This window comes from Panicum virgatum, chromosome 3N (assembly GCF_016808335.1).
Source record: "Panicum virgatum strain AP13 chromosome 3N, P.virgatum_v5, whole genome shotgun sequence".
Classification (NCBI taxonomy): domain Eukaryota; kingdom Viridiplantae; phylum Streptophyta; class Magnoliopsida; order Poales; family Poaceae; genus Panicum; species Panicum virgatum.
Window position 1 is genome coordinate 60629038 of NC_053147.1, and position 17923 is coordinate 60646960.

The window sequence follows — 17923 nt, forward strand, 5'->3', positions numbered from 1 at the left end:
AAATGAAGGCGGCGCTATAGGCACCGGTTGAAGGTAATAACCGGTTCCTATGGTGATGAAACGTGGCAGCTGCCAGGAGCTCGGGCCTAAGGCACCGGTTGGTGTCTTGACCCGGTGCTATTGAACAAAATCTAGCACCGGGTCATTGAAACCAACTGGTGCCTTTGGCCCGAGCCTATAAATACCCCAGCCCCTCCCCCCTCAAGCTACCGTGAACTCACTGTTCATGGCAGCTGAGTGAGGTGAGGGGAGGAGAATTTTTTTTTGAAAAAAAGGTTAGTTATTTTTCTTTATAACTTAGCAATTAATTTTTAGAAATAGTTATTACTTGATTTAGTTTATACATGTGATAATTATTTTTATTTGTAACATCTTATTGTAGTTATATGTGTTATCAATTTATTTGATATTTGAATACTATCAAATTATTGTATTTATATGTTTTATCAATTTATTTGATAAGTGAATAGTATCTATTTATTATAGTTATATGCATTATCAATTATATAAATGTATTGTTATAAATTGGTAGTATGAATGAACTATTTGTACAGTACAATGATGTATATAAATGTATTGTGGACCCAGATGAGTCGGCAATAGATGTACATGGCCGACCGGCGTTCAAAGGAGTTCATGGATGGCGTGCATGAATTCATAGAAGCGGACGAGAAACACAAGTATGGCAGTTTCGTTCGTTGTCCATGCAAATTCTGTAAGAATGAGAAGGATTACTCATCATCAAGAACCATCCATAGTCACTTGTTCAATATTGGTTTCATGCCGAACTACTATGTTTGGACCAAGCATGGCGAAAGAGGAATTGTGTTGGATAATAATGTAGAAGAAGAGGACAGGATTCCTGACTTTGCAGCCAATTATAATTCCTTTTTCAATGACACTGCAATGGGTGAGCCTGAAGAAGATACTGAAGGATACGTTGTAGAAGATGATCTTGGTCAGATGCTGCGCGAAACTGAGGAAGGTTGCGAAATAGAAAAGGAATCGAGAGATCTGAAGCGTATGTTGGAGAACTACAGAATATTGTTGTACCCTGATTGCAAACAAAACCAAAAGAAGTTGGGTACCACATTGGAATTATTGCAATGGAAGGCATCAAATGGTTTGTCTGACAAGGGATTCGAGGAGTTGCTGAAACTTATAAAAAACTTACTCCCTGAGGGTAACACCTTGCCGGAGACAACATACGAGGCAAAAAAAGTTGTTTGTCCTTTAGGATTAGAGGCACAGAAGATACATGCTTGTCCTAATGACTGCATCCTATATCGAGGTGAGTATGAAAATTTGGATTCATGCCCTGTATGCAACGCATGCCGGTATAAGATCCCTCGAGATGATCCAGGCGACGTTGAGGGGATGCGTGTCAAGAAGAAGGTGCCTGCCAAGGTGATGTCGTATTTTCCTCTAATACCACGTCTGAAACATTTGTTCATGAACAAAACGAATGCTAAATTGATGCGATGGCACAAATAAGAACGTAAGCAAGACAATATGTTGAGACACCCCGCTGATGGGTCGCAGTGGGGAAAAGTGGGCAGAACATTCCCAACATTTGCAAATGATGCGAGGAATATAAGATTCGGCTTAAGTACGGATGGCATGAATCCTTTCGGTGAGCAGAGCAGTGGCCATAGTACCTGGCCTATGACACTCTGTATATACAACCTTCCTCCCTGGCTGTGTATGAAGCAGAAATTCATTATGATGCCGGTGCTTATCCCCGACCCGAAGCAACCCGGTAACGATATAAATGTGTATCTGAAACCACTGATTGAGGATCTTCTATTATTGTGGGAAGAGGAGGGTGTTCGTATGTGGGATGCGCACGCAGAGGATCATTTTAACCTTCATGCATTGCTTTTCGTAACCACCAACGATTGGCCAGCACTAAGTAACCTCTCTGGACAATCCAATAAGGGTTATAGGGCATGCACCCATTGTTTAGAAGAAACCGACAGCATGTATCTCAAGCACTGTAGGAAGATTGTGTATATGGGTCATCGTCGATTTCTTCCGATCAAGCACCCATTAAGGAGGAGGCATGCTCACTACGATGGAAAGGCAGATCATCGTACCAAGCCTAGGCACCGTTGTGGGAAAATAGTGTTTGAAATGGTCAAAGATATAAAAGTAGTATTCAGAAAAGGACCCAGAAGCAAATCAGTGCAGAGTGATGACGGACGTGCACCTATGTGGAAGAAGAAGAGTATTTTTTGGGAGTTACCTTATTGGAAAGTCTTAGACGTCCGCCACGCAATTGATGTGATGCACCTAACAAAAAATCTTTGTGTGAACCTTCTAGGTTTCCTTGGTGTCTACGGTAAGGCAATGGATACATTGGAAGCGCGACAAGATCTTCAACGTATGAAACAACGGGCCGCCCTACATCCAGAAAAAAGGGATAAAGGACGTCATTATCTAGGTCCTGCATGCTACACTCTTAGTAAGGAAGAGAAGCAAAGTATGTTCGACTGTTTGAACAGTATCAAGGTCCCATCAGGCTACTCTTCGAATATAAAGAGGCTACTGAACTTGAAAGAGAAGAAATTCACACACGTAAAGTCCCATGACTGTCACGTGTTGATGACACAATTGATTCCAGTTGCACTTAGAGGTATTCTACCAGCTAATGTTCGAGCAACAATCATAAAGCTATGCGCCTTTCTCAACACAATTTCTCAGAAGGCAATCGATCCACCGAGTTTAAGCAGGTTACAAGAGGATGTTATCCAAAGTTTAGTCAGTCTTGAAATAATATTTCCTCCATCATTCTTCAATATTATGATGCATCTTCTAGTTCACCTGGTCAAAGAGATTGGTATTCTCGGTCCTGTTTTCCTTCATAATATGTTCCCTTTTGAACGATACTTTGCAGTCCTAAAGAAATACATTCGTAATCGGGCTCGTCCAGAAGGAAGCATTGCGAAAGGTTATGTCACAGAGGATGTCATTGATTTTTGTGTTGACTATGTGGAAGAACTATGCCCAATTGGGATTCCAGTATCATGTCATGAGGGGCGGCTGATTGGAAAGGGCACACTTGGAAGAAAATAAGTAAATGCCACGGATCATGCCACGTTGAACAAAGCACATCTCACAGTTCTGCAACAATCAGCCTTGGTGGCTCCATACATGGAGGAGCACATGCAAATTGTGCGAAGCATATACCCTTTGAAGTCTGAGACATGGATTACAAAACATCATAACGATACATTCGCCACCTGGTTGCAGAAGGAAGTCATGGCTAACGATCAAATTCATGAGCAGCTAGATTGGCTGGCCAGGGGTCCGGCAAATTCAATCTTGATGTACCAAGGATATAAAATTAATGGTTACACATTTTATACAAGAGCCCAAGATAACAAGAGCACCAATCAAAATAGTGGTGTCCGTATAGATGCCACCGACTCTAGTGGCCAAACGAACTCATATTTTGATTACATTGAAGAGATCTGGGAACTCGACTATGGGCCGTTGAAAATACCTCTATTTCGTTGTCAATGGGTTAAACTCACAGGAAAAGCTGTCGATATCGACGAGTACGGAATGACAACGGTAGACCTCAAAGAGCTTGGCTATCGAGACGAACCATTCGTCCTAGCTAAAGATGTCACTCAAGTTTTCTATGTGCAGGACATGTCTAGCAAACCGAGAAAGGACAAGTCCAGGAATAAATCAAGTTTTGTAGGTGCCGGAGATGAGCCAAAGCGCCATATTGTTTTGAAAGGAAAAAGGAAAATTGTGGGAGTCGACGATGTCACAGATGAAGAAGAATACAATAAGGTTGAAGATATGACTCCGTTCGCAGTGGAGGTTGACACAAGTATTCTTTTAGCCGAAGAGGAGGCTCCGTACGCACGTCATGATCATAATGAAGGGACGATTGTAAAGCGAACCATCGTTAATATTCCCTTAGTTGAATGATTATGTCTTGTAATATTTTTTTGAACATTATTAGATTTCTTATGCAATGAATTGATTTATTGGACAATTAAATAATTTATTATGCAATTATTTGATTTATTATGCAATTAAAATAATTAGTTATGCACCTAAATGATTTATTATGTATTAATTAGAATTATTGTGCAATTATTTGATTTATTATGCAATTAAAATAATTAGTTATGCATCTAAATGATTTATCATGTAGTAATTAGAATTATTGTGCATTTAAATGATTTATTATGCAATTATTTGATTTATTATGCAATTAAAATAATTAGTTATGCATCTAAATGATTTATTATGTAGTAATTAGAATTATTGTGCATTTAAATGATTTATTATGCAATTATTTGATTTATTATGCAATTAAAATAATTAGTTATGCATCTAAATGATTTATCATGTAGTAATTAGAATTATTGTGCATTTAAATGATTTATTATGCAATTATTTGATTTATTATGCAATTAAAATAATTAGTTATGCATCTAAATGATTTATCATGTACTAATTATAATTATTGTGCATTTAAATGATTTATTATGCAATTAAAATAATTAGTTATGCATCTAAATGATTTATCATGTAGTAATTAGAGTTATTGTGCATTTATTAAAAGAAAGCCTTAGGTACCGGTTAGAAATGTCAAGAAGTACCTAAGGCAGGCAATTCGAAAAAAAGGGGTTGGACGCGGGTTCGAACCGTGGCCGCAGCGCACAAATTACACTGAGTTACCATTGAGATATCGAGGGATTTCAGATGTCATCCCGCCAGAAATCTAGAAAAATAAATTTCAAAGACCCTAAGGCACCGGTTTTCGTTCCCCACCTAGTGCCAAAGGGGAATTTCAGATCCCGCCCGTTGGGCACCTAAGGCACCGGGTGGGAGGTCACCCGGTACATAAGGCTTTCCTTGGGCACCGGTTTGATACCCAACCGGTCCCTAAGGCTGCCTTAGGTATCGGGTGACTTTATCACCCGGTGCCAAAGGCTTCCACCATATAAGCACCGGCCCTCTCCTTCTTCCTCCACTCGCTGCCGCCCTCCGCCGCTCGACCTCCGCCGCCGCCCGGCCCGTCCGCTCCCACCATTCGGCCACGCCATCGCGCAACCCGTCTGCCTCGACACCCTTGTGCACTTCTCGACCGCCGCCTCAACGATGCCCCCCTGTCCCCTGCGCGCCGCCGCCGCCCCGTCCCCTGCGCGCCGCCGGCGGGCCATCCCCTGCGCGCCGCCGACCCCGTCCGAGCCCGCGCATCGCTTCGCGCTTCGCCTCGACGTCGTTCGCAATCACGTTCATGCGCTGGTAAGGCCACGCCGTCCCGTTTCCACCTCGTGTTCGTCCCGCTTAGACCCGCGTGTTCGCCGTCGAACCGCGGTGTCGTGCCGCCATTGTCGCCGACGAGCTCCGTCTTGTCACTCCAGCCTAGGGTTTTGTAGCTCGTCGAGTTCGCGGTGAAGAGAGGAGTCGAGTGTTGCCGTTGGTTTTGCCGGAGACCTCGCCGACAGCGAGTTCCGCCATCGCCGTCGTCATGCTCCCCATTCCCCTGTCCCTGTCTCGCTGTCCGGTGGGGCCCAGAGTCAGCGGGACCCACATGTAAGTGACCGGCAGTGTAAAAGAAAAGGAGAAGTTTGTTTTTATTTCTTCATTTCCTTGCAAAAATCACAGTACAAAATGTAGGGCTCCAAATTGAGTCAAATCAATTTTGTTAGTCTTCTTATGTCCATTACAAAATGAGCTTTGAGACAAAGCTCTATAAAGTGTAGTTAGCTTTAGATAATTTTTTTCTAAACCCATTAATGGACTTTACCTCATGCTTTTAAAATATTAAAGAGAGAATTTAGTTACAAGTGTACAATTTAGTTATTAGAGAGAATTTCTATTATTAGTCTTATGTATAGTGTACAATGTTTTCAATATTTATAGTGTATAATTTAGTTATAGAATTTAGTTATTAGAGAGACTTTATTTAATCATGTATTTAAATAGAGAGTGAATAATGCTTGCATTTTTGTATTTATCATGTATTTCTGTAACTCATGTATTTATCATGTAACTCGTGTATTTAACTCATGTATTTATGTATTATGAATTCTTCATTCTTAATTATGAAATCAAACACGATGCTCTCTCCTTCTTATCGACTTCTTAACGGCGATCGGTCTCTCGCTAACTCTCGTTGTCTCCTTGTCCCCGACGCTCTCTCGCTGTCTCCCCACCGACGCTCTCTCGCTGTCTCCTCACCGACGCTCGGTCTCTCGCTCACACACACGCACACACACTCTCACACACCGCCGAGCATGCGCTTTTGCTAAAGAGACCCTGAGTTTCTTCAAAATTAACCCGCAGTCCTTCCTAGTTCAAAAGAAATTCCAGATAGGCCCTTTATAGATTTTTCTTGCAAATAAGTCCCTAGAATCTTGTTTTAGCCATATCCTTCACATTTTGACTCCGAATTTAGCGATTCTTGCGCTCACGCGATCCTTGCATCGTGCATCTGTTAGATCCAAGCCGAACCAGAGCCGAGCATGTGCTTTTGCTAAAGAGACGCTGAGTTTCTTCAAAATTAACCCGCAGTCCTTCCTAGTTCGAAAGAAATTCCAGAGAGGCCCTTTATAGATTTTTCTTGCAAATAAGTCCCTATAATTTTGTTTTAGCCATATCTCTCACATTTTGACTCCGATTTTAGCGATTCTTGCGCTCACGCGATCCTTGCATCGTGCATCTGTTAGATCCTAGCCAAACCAGAGCCGCCCCGGCGCTTTTGCTAAAGAGACCCTGTGTTTCTTCAAAATTAACCTGCAGTCCTTCCTAGTTCAAAAGAAATTCCAGAGAGACTCTTTCTAAATTTTTCTTGCATATAAGTCCCTAGAATCTTGTTTTAGCCATATCTTTCATATTTTGACTCCGATTTTAGCAATTCTTACACTCATGCGATCCTTGCATCGTGCATCTGTTAGATCCGAGCCGAACCAGAGCCGCCTCGGCGCTTTTGCTAAAGAGACCCTGAGTTTCTTCAAAATTAACCCGCAGTCCTTCCTAGTTCAAAAGAAATTCCAGAGAGGCCCTTTCTAGATTTTTCTTGCAAATAAGTCCCTAGAATCTTGTTTTAGCCATATCTTTCATATTTTGACTTCGATTTTAGCGATTCTTGCGCTCACGCGATCCTTGCATCGTGCATCTGTTAGATCCGAGCCGAACCAGAGCCACCCCGGTGCTTTTGCTAAAGAGACCCTGAGTTTCTTCAAAATTGACCCGCAGTCCTTCCAAGTTCAAAAGAAATTCCAGAGAGGCCCTTTCTAGATTTTTCTTGCAAATAAGTCCCTAGAATCTTGTTTTAGCCATATCTTTCACATTTTGACTCCGATTTTAGCGATTCTTGCGCTCACGCGATCCTTGCATCGTGCATCTGTTAGATCCGAGCCGAACCAGAGCCGCCCCGGTGCTTTTGCTAAAGAGACCCTGAGTTTCTTCAAAATTAACCCGCAGTCCTTCCAAGTTCAAAAGAAATTCCAGAGAGGCCCTTTCTAGATTTTTCTTGCAAATAAGTCCCTAGAATCTTGTTTTAGCCATATCTTTCACATTTTGACTTCGATTTTATCGATTCTTGCGCTCATGAGATCCTTGCATCGTGCATCTGTTAGATCCGAGCCGAACCAGAGTCGCCTCGGCGCTTTTGCTAAAGAGACCCTGAGTTTCTTCAAAATTAACCCGCAGTCCTTCCTAGTTCAAAAGAAATTCCAGAGATGCCCTTTCTAGATTTTTCTTGCAAATAAGTCCCTAGAATCTTGTTTTAGCCATATCTTTCACATTTTGACTCCGATTTTAGCGATTCTTGCGCTTACGCGATCCTTGCATCGTGCATCGTGCATGTAACTCATGTATTTATCATGTAACTCGTGTATTTCTGTAACTCATGGACACATATTCTAACACATTTTTATGGTTTCAGTTAAGGATGGACCCCTTCTGTGATGACGAGGTCGCCAAGCAATACATGTTGGACGCAATAAACGAAGATACGAGGGCCAACACCACCCAGCCAATCGCTGAAGAAGATGCTCGGACAACTGTTTCATTCCTGAATATGTCTGGAGATGCCGATGAAGAAGATGATGACTTTGCGCCGCCGCCCAATCAACAGCAGCATGTTCCAGTACGAATCTTAAAACTATATGCATGGTGACTTCAGGAGATTAGTTTTGCGATTAACATATCTTTTCTGTAATTTAGTCGACCTCCGCATCGACTTCATTGAGCCAGTCAAAAGGGAGACGCCGGCCAACCAAGAAAATGGAGGGAAGACAGGTCGTCACAGAAGTTGACGCAGAGGGCTGTCCAAGTGCTCCAGAGGTTGCTAGCACAAAATTTGTCAACCAATGTGGGGTTATTGTTCGGGAAAGAATTCCGATCACCACAAGACTATGGAAAACGAGCAAACCCGAAGAACAGCAACACGCCGTGCCTGCACATCAGAAGGAAATGCTATGGGCAGAACTCAAGGATATGTTCACTCTTCCTGAAGGAGTTGACCAGGAACTTGTGAAGAAATGTGCCTTGAAAAAGATGGCCCTTGCCTTTGCAACTTTCAAGAAGAAGTTGTACATCAATTACATCAAGAAGGATAATGAGCCGAACTGGGACGATCTTCCTCAGGTTAAACCATACTGGGAGGAGTTCAAACAATACAAACTATTAGAGGAAACCCAAGAAAAATCCGAACAGGCCAAGGTGAATGCAGCAAATAAGAAGTACAGCCACCACCTTGGGGCTGCCGGGTACAAGAAGTCAATAAAAAAATGGCAGAAGATGGAGCATGACCTTATGGATAGAGGCATCAAGCCGACGACTTGGGATTGGCCGTATAGATCCAAGTGGTGGTTATTTGCTAATGGCGTGACACTAAACCAATTGGATGGAAATTTGGTCGTGCCCGAGCATATGCAAGAAGTGTCCCGCGATCTAATCGCTGGAATAGATGAGACCCAACAAGGAACATTCCATCCTCAAAGGGAGAATGATGAGCTGACAAGGGCATTAAAGAATCCGAAACACCCTGGACGAGCCCGCGGCATCGGCGTGGTCCCATGGAAAGTTGCTTGGGCCGGAGATTCCTCTTACAAGACTCACCGAAAGAGCAAAGCCGAACAGGAAGAGAAACTTCGTGCCATGCAAGAAGAGATGACAAGGAAGGTTGCGTCCTTGGAATCTCAGATGGACGCCAGGGTCAATAAGGCAGTGCAGCTAGCTCTGAGCCAAAGGGGCACTGCTAGGTCGCACCCGGATGTTGTGATAAGCCCGGTCTCTTAGCGACGCAGCAGCAGTGCATCCACAGCGGCGCCCGACGTACAAGCGGAACAGCAACCCCAGATTGAGCCAACGATGGTAGATGACCAGAGGTATCCAGTGGACGATGTCACCATGCCGACACCGTGCGAGCTTCATGTCGAGCAAGAAATATATCCATTCGTGTCGCATACGGGTCGGCCCTGCCCCTGAATCCTCCTACTACAATTCATGGAAGGCCGATACCCCCTGGCTACACCTCCGTCACAGTCGAGCAGATAGTTGGAAACAATGAGGATCTTGAGCTCGACTTCGTTGGAGGGGATGGAGAGAAGACATTGGGAGACGCACTGCATGGGGTCGTTCTATGACGCAAGGCCGACATCAAACTTACTGCAAGCACAACGGCTCCCGTGCAGACCGATCGCCCGTCTCCGCGGTCTCCCTCACCACCGTCCCCACAACTACCTCCTTCACTACCGTCTCCGCCGGCGCAAAGGGCCACGAGTACTCCAACTCCTCCTGACCCAGAAAAAGGAAAGAAAAAGACAGCATCCGACCTCCCAGCGGCTGGACCCTCAAAGAAGAAGCAGAAAATGGTCGAAAGAAAATTAACCTACGAGAAAACTGCTGCGGAGTTGGAAGAGGAGACTTCTCAATATATAAAAGAACAATTGAAGCCTAAATCCCCCCGCCGAGGGAAAAGGTACCTCTAGAACTAGGGAAAAAACTTTTCGCAAACCTAGACAACCCACCAAAACTGAAAAGCTTACCCTCGGACTATGATCGTACTCTGACAAAAGCACACAAGGTGAGAAATCTGAAGAAAAAATATGGCAAGACCATTCATTAGCTTTGCACACAACAAAAAGGACTCGAGCCCCTCCGGGTGCCAGGGTTGCCACTCCTACACCCGACGGACGTACAACTCCAGGCGGACCTACAGGCCGCGATATTTCTTTCTGAAACTGGATTAACGCTAGAGGAGGCAACGGGGCAAGTGGAGGCGGAAATCTCCGTCGCTCCCATTCTTACTCCATTCTAGCATGGAAAACCTTTTGTCACTGAGGAAGAGGAGAAAAGTCTAGGCACGCAGATGTTCAATTTGCATAGATGGTACCTGCGAATGTCGAAGGACCATGGGAAAATGTTTGGAGTCAAGTATCGTGACCATGATTTCTTCCGCGGGGAGGAGGATTTCTGGGTGTACTTCGAAAATTTATATCACATTTACCATCGACAAGCCCTCGACGCCTCTATCATCACCATTTGGGTTTTGTAAGTATCACTTATCTCTACATTAATACATTTTGTTAACAAGAACATAATTATATGTGTGCATTATAAAATTTCTATTGTATCGTTTAGACAGGAGACCCAAAAAAGCCGAAAACATGGATGACACCATCAGATCGGCTTCATGTCTCCTTTGCTAGTCAACCAGAAAGTGCTCAACGAAAATTACAAGGAAACGTGCCAAAACATATACGATTCGTTGACTAGGCAAAATTACAAATCCTATATATTCATACCATACAACTTTGGGTAAGCCTTGGTCGACTCAATCCTCTGTTATATTATTAAATAAATACTAAGTCGTCTAATGCATGTATGTATATATCCTATCTATATCCACAGTTATCATTGTATTTTACTCATACTTTCCGTAGAGACCGGCAATCTTATAGTCTTTGACTTAATGAGAAATCCAAAGTCCGCAATCCAACATATCATAGACCCCTTGAACAGGTAAGTTCAGTTTGCACAATCAAATCTTTTTTCTGTTAATAACAATTTCTGAATATCAAACTTAACTTTGAGCGCAGGGTTTGGAAAAAATTTGTGAAAAATAACAAAGGACGTGGTCAATGGAGGCCCGAACTGAACGTTAACATGGATTATCCGGTATGTTGATTCATAAAGATTTGTCTAGATAATATATAATTCCAAATTGTTCTAAATTGAGTAATTTATTTGTTTCTCCTTAAGTGTGCGAGACAACAACAATGAACTGATTGGTGTGGGTACTACGTATGCGAATACTTGCACATCATGACTCCATGCGGGAAGGTTACTGATGAAGACACGAGAGTACGTCCAAACCGTTCACTAGTATATTTTCATAATTGTACTAACGCACATGATTTTAATCCATTTTTTCTAAATGATAGATGTCTCAAATGGGGGATGAATGTTACTCTACTGATCGGATCAACGCCGTGTGCGAGCAGCTCACCGGATTCATTTTGAACGAGATCTTGGATCCTAGAGGCGAGTTCTACCACGACGGTCACATCCATAGAGGACTTCCATCTACTTCCTGAGGGGACCAGTAGTTGGACTACAAACATGACTTGTACATTTGTAAATATTTTTAAACATTATGTCTTGATGTTTGTAAATTTGTAAATATATTAGTTCATCTAATTAGCTTAATTATATGCTCGCATTTCACTTTTAGTTAGTTTCAAATATTCTCTGAAAACAAACACGAACGACCAATGAACGTATAGTACTGTAGAGCTTGAGTGCGTTTAGCAATTATAAAAGAATAAACAGTAATAAATATAACAAACAAAACTGGATTTGGAAAAAAAAAAGAAAAATGTCATTGGTACCGGTTGGAAAGACCAACCGGTACCAAAAGGGCTGCCACCTTGCGTCAGCGTGACAGCCTCTTTGGTACCGGTTGGACTTTTCAACCGGTACCAATGGGTGCCTAAGGCACCGGGTTAAATACCCGGTGTCCTAAGACGAGGCCATTGGTCTCAGTTGGCGAGAACCGGTTGGAAAACTGGTGCCTAAAGCCATTTCCAATCGGTTCCCCATGGCCCGTTTTCTAGTAGTGAAGGAAAACTAGATCAGTAATAATGAGAATAGCAAGAGACAGTTCCAAACAACAAATTGAAATATTTTTGTGGAGAGAGAGAGAGATTAGAGATTTTTCATATGGGAAAAAGGTGTACACATCGAACATAGGGAAGTATACAATGTTAACCCCAGTTAATCGCAAGGTTTTTGCAGGCACTTATAGCTCTCCTACCAACCCATCCAAGATGTGTCTCTTGAGCGGAGCTCTCACAAAAATTCCTAGACGCAATATTTGCACTGGCCATAGTAGTATAGACTAGATTAATACCCGTGCGTTGCTATGGGCATCAAAAAAATTCAACAAATAATATTTTTAGATTTTCATTGATATCCACACGCAAGCTTTCACATAATGCTTGTCCTTTTTAACCTTACACAACTCATACTGCTTCTAGTTACTAATATTCCTCTTTCCTCCGGTTATGGACTCACCACGCTTCTTGTTCACCTCATTTTTCTTTTGCAGCTGAATAAAAAAAGTATGTAGCAATGTAAGAAAGGAGACACATGCTCTTCGCCGTATTCAAGAAAAAAAAAGAAGAATGGGTGACACACTTGCCTAGTAATCAATCCATACTTGTGAAAGGCGCGATCGAGCTGCAAAATTGCATGACCAATCAAATCAGGGCACACAAAATTGCATGATACTTGTGAAAGGGTTTGTGATATTTTGCTAAAGCTAGGGGCGTGTTTGGTTCGTGGGCTATGGCGCCACACCGCGCCACACATTCCGCGCCGCAGGTATGGCGGCCGAATCGGCCGCCGCACCTTAGGCACGGTGCGGCGGCGTAGGCCACGAACCAAACAGGCCCTAGACCTTTCAATCTCTATTGCCGTGTGCCCGTGTCAGTACCTTTCAGCATCCTTCCTTCCACAACGGAGGGTTCAGTTTGTCAGTTTAAGGACGCAAACAGGCAGGCAGTTGATACACCCACAGGCCAATCACTAGATTTGCACACCAAAACATTTCAGAAGCACTAGAAATTCTCGCAAGGTGCGTTGGAGATGTGTGCTCACCATGGGAGACGCTGGCCGTCACCGGGGCCCTCGCGCTCCTGCAACCACGCGCACGCGCAGCTCAGGAAACGCACCCAAGCGATTCAAGAAGAAACGGATCTGGAAGGCTGGGTACTGGGAGCACTCACATTCGCACCAGGAAGAGCATCAACAGTAGGGTCTGCAGCAGCCTCCGGCTCCTCGCCGGCGACCCCGACCGGCACCGCCAGCTTCATGCGCTTCGCCGCCGGTTGCTCAACCACCCCACCCTCTCCGTCTCCCTCTGACCGTGCTTCTTTGGGGGGAGGGGTCATGGCGCGAACTACCACCAAGCATGAAGCCGAGCTTTATAGGGAAAGACAGCTGCCAAAAAAACAAAAACAAAACGCCGTTGCCGGGGATCGAACCCGGGTCGCCCGCGTGACAGGCGGGAATACTCACCACTATACTACAACGACTTTGCTGCTCCACCTTTGAAGAGGATTTTAATCACTTTTTCTAGCATCTTCAGCATTTGCACAACCTGTCAAAGCATCGCACGAATTAGCTAGCTACAGCCCTTTTGAATCTCAACAAAGGTTAACTCGGGTGGCGAGGCTTATTACGGTATAATGTTGTGCAGATATACTCCATGGTATACAAGGGATGCGAATGTGTAGCAGTTTATAGACCAGCTGCCGATCCTATTGCCTGTATGGCCTAAAAGCGAATTGAAGATGCATGAAGAAAACACTCTTAGTAGTTTGGATGGAAGCAGAAAGGCACCAAATTAATTCCAGCACACAAAAGCGGAAAGCGGACAATTGGCGATGATGGTAGCTGTGGAAGTGTTTTTTTGAACATATCTGGTGGAGACTACAACTTCGTGAAAATCCATGCAAATTATGACAAAAAAATCATCTAAATTTGCTAAAATAATCACACATATAGATGATATGATGACACAAAATCTTGTAAAATATCTTGTCCAAACTCGACTTCGTTTGTGAGATATAAAAATAATAAATTTCAAGCCAGAAAGTTGTCCAGATGATTTGTTAGAAATTTGTTATTTTTATATCAAACAGATGAAGTCGAATTTGGACAAGATTTTTTACAAGGTTGTGTATCATCATATCATCTATATGTGTGATTTTTTTAGTGAATTTAGACGACTTTTTTACCATGACTTGTACGAATATTCACGAAGGTTATAGTTTGCACTAGATACGTTCCCTTTTTCCCCTACAGATGAGCCACTTGGGTCCAGATTGAGGTGAGTGTGGGTTGGATGGTAGTATGATAAGAGTTATTTTAGTAGTTTATTGGCGCAAATGCACGATGCCACGATGAACTCAAATGTAATATAATACTCTAGTTATCCATTTATATAAATACAGTTAGGTTTTTCATAATTCAAACTCTTCTAAAATTGACTGAAATCCATAAAAAAAATCATAGACATATTTTTTTGACAGAGCCTTAGACATCACATGGGCCTAATAAGAAAGCAAAGGCCGATAACTTCATTCAATGGGCTGAGATCTAGCGGCCAAGGTCCAAACGCAAACCAACCTCTATCCTTGTTATAGAGCCAGCTCGGTTCGTTAGTGGCTCAACTTGTTATAGATCGGCTCATTATGGCTCGACTCGTTATAGCTTGTTATACAAACGAGACAGAAAGCTAGCTCGGCTCGGCTCGTTAGTGGCTCGAGCTAGCTCGTTTGGCTCGTGAGCCAGATTATAAAAATATTTACATAGAGATGATAACCGTAAATCTATAAAAAAACACATCACATACATATTTAAAGTGAAATAAATAAAATAATGTGAATTATATAATGAAAAATATAAGTATGTTATCATCCATGATCATGATCAATCATTATTCGTTGATCGTTTTCACTAATTCATACCATATTTGTTATTTATCTAGGCTCGTTATGGCTCGCGAGCAGCTCGCGAGCCAGCTCGAGCTGGCTCATTATAAAGCGAGCTGACTTGTTATAAAACGAGTTGGCTCATTATTAAACAAGTCAGGCTCGAGTCGAGCTACTAACGAGCGAGTCGAGCGAGCTAGCGAGTTACGAGTTTTTCGTCCAGCCTTATTCCCGATGCTAAAACAAAAAATTGTTTTGCTCCCGCACCCTAAAATAAATAAATAAATAAATTGTTTTGCTCCTCTCCCTCGCCGTCGGCGATTTTTTTTATTTTTAACCTATTTTCAATTTTATTTTAAAAATAACCCACCCGGACATATATTTGCATATCTAACCATTTTGGTCGCGCCGGTCTGCGTGGCGTGACAAAAACACGCTTTCGCGCCACATGCATTGGCGTGACAAGATGTGCCACGTTGGCACGCTTTGGAGCGCTCGGAAGGGGTCTGCCAGCTCATATTCCACGTGTCAACCTTGTCACGCCACTCCCACCAGCTTGACAGTACAGCCTTGTCACGCCACCCCTGCTGGCGTGATAAGGTCTGACTTTAGAAAAATTATATCTTTTTCATACGAAGTCGGATGGAGATGATTTTTATACGAAAATTGAAGCTCTCAACAAGATCTACAACTTTGTAGCTTTGAATTTTTTCATTTGAAGTCATTAAGATGGTTAAATAATTGATTTAAACTTTTGACAGCATATTAAGCACTTTACTTCTATCAGATCATCTCTAACTTGACATGTTTATCATGGTTCTACAAATTAAGTTCTATATAATATTTGATATATGAAATAATATGGACTAAATAATAATAGTTCGATAAGAGATACAATGAGAAATCAAACTATATCATCATTGAGTACGGAATATAATGCAACACTCTAGTTATTATTAATTATAGCTATAAACTAGATCAAGTATTTTTTTGAAAGATTAAGATCTTAAAATATGATAACAGTTTGAAAAAGATACAAATGTGTAAGTTTTATACTAGTAATTAATTGGTTTAGATGAAATGAGTACTTTATTGTTCCCCATCTTATAGCATTGTTTTCATTGTATCTCCTTTGGTCAGCGCAATGCTTATCGATTGCACTGCTTGGTTTGGCTAGCCAAGATCATTGCTCAAGGTGCCTCCATGGTCCCACCACTCTAGATATATATATTATATTAATAAGCAAGTGTTGTTATAGAAAAAAAAGAGCCATCACGTTTGTCGAGAGGGTCTAGAAATTTATACATTAATAAAAAAGAGAAAGATTTACACCATTGGATTTTACGAAGAACTAATGATCTAAACTGACTAAGAGGCCATATCATATACAATTGAAAAATATCTAATTTCATAATTAAAGAATTAAAAAAATTAGAATATAATTATAGAGTCCATGCCGAATACAAAAATTCGTCAGACTTTCCCACCCAATCAAGACTACGCCGTATGGCACATCTAATGGGGATCAAAATAGGTTGATCCTGATAGATGGAAGTAAAATGATGGGGCATGATGATGGAGTCAAAACAACATAATATACGGATGCAAAAGAATGACACAATTATTGATTGTTTTATATGCTTATCTGTATATGGGCTTCCAACAACGTCAGGGACCGTAAGAAATTTGGCACAACGGTAGTAGAGAAGTCTCCATACAGGTGGTGGTGGCAAAACGGTTGTACATATGCACATGTAACTTCGGAATTGATTTGTACAAAATAGATATAATGTATATGCACGTAATTTGATAGGCAATGTGAAAATATGTATAATAAGACTTAGTGATGTATAGTGGTTGAAGATCAAACTCCAGGGAACAAACAAAATAGCCTTCTACAACAAAGTATTTATAATAAAAAAACAAAACGTAACAAAACTAGACACGCTATTAGCATGGACCAACTCACAAAGTTAAAGCTATAATTAATAATATCTAGAGTATTGCATTATATTCCGTACTCAATGATGATATAGTTTGATTTCTCATTGTATCTCTTATCGAACTATTATTATTTAGTCCATATTATTTCATATATCAAATATTATATAGAACTTAATTTGTAGAACCATGACAAACATGTCAAGTTAGAGATGATCCGATAGAGGTAAAGTGCTTAATATGCTGTCAAAAGTTTAAATCAATTATTTAAACATCTTAATGACTTCAAATGAAAAAACTCAAAACTACAAAGTTGTAGATCTCGTTGAGAGCTACAATTTTTGTATAAAAATAATCTCCATCCGAGTTCGTATGAAAAGATATGATTTTTCTAAAGTCAGACCTTGTCACGCCAGCGGGGGTGGCGTGACAAGGCTGTACTGTCACACCGGTGGGAGTGGCGTGAGAAGGTTGACACATGGAATATGAGCTTGCAGACCCCTTCCGAGTGCTCCGAAGCGTGCCAATGTGGCACATCTTATCACGCCAATGCATGTGGCGCGACAGCGTGTTTTTATCACGCCGCGCAGATCGGCACGACCAAAAGGGTTAGATCTGCAAATATATATCCGGGAGAGTTATTTTTAAAATAAAATTGAGAAATAGGTTAAAAATAAAAAAATATTCGCCGTCGGCCTCGTCCCTAAATCCCTCTAAACCTGCCCCGCCGGCCGCTCTTCCCCTCCCCCTCCCCGGCTGTCCCCGGTCCCCAGCCCAGCAGCTCCACCCGGCAGCCGCCGCCCTGCACGCAGCGCGCCTCCGCAGTGCGGTTTGCGCGGCCGGCGGCTCCACCTGCTATAACACCCAGGTGCTAATCACCATAATTTACACTAACCACGACCATTAGGTTAAGTTGGCACGATCAAAATTGAGATAAAAAACTTCTGCTGGTGAATCTGGCCGGACCGGTCTGACCGGTCTGGGCAACCGGTCTGACCGAT

The 17923-nt window shown here is 42.2% G+C and overlaps 1 non-coding gene across 1 annotated transcript; it reads right to left on the minus strand.

Annotated features, from left to right (window-relative positions):
* Positions 1-13508: 13508 nt before the first annotated feature.
* TRNAD-GUC lies at positions 13509-13580 on the minus strand. The gene has a single exon. It is a non-coding gene; the product is annotated as a tRNA-Asp (tRNA).
* Between the last annotated feature and the right edge of the window lie 4343 nt (positions 13581-17923).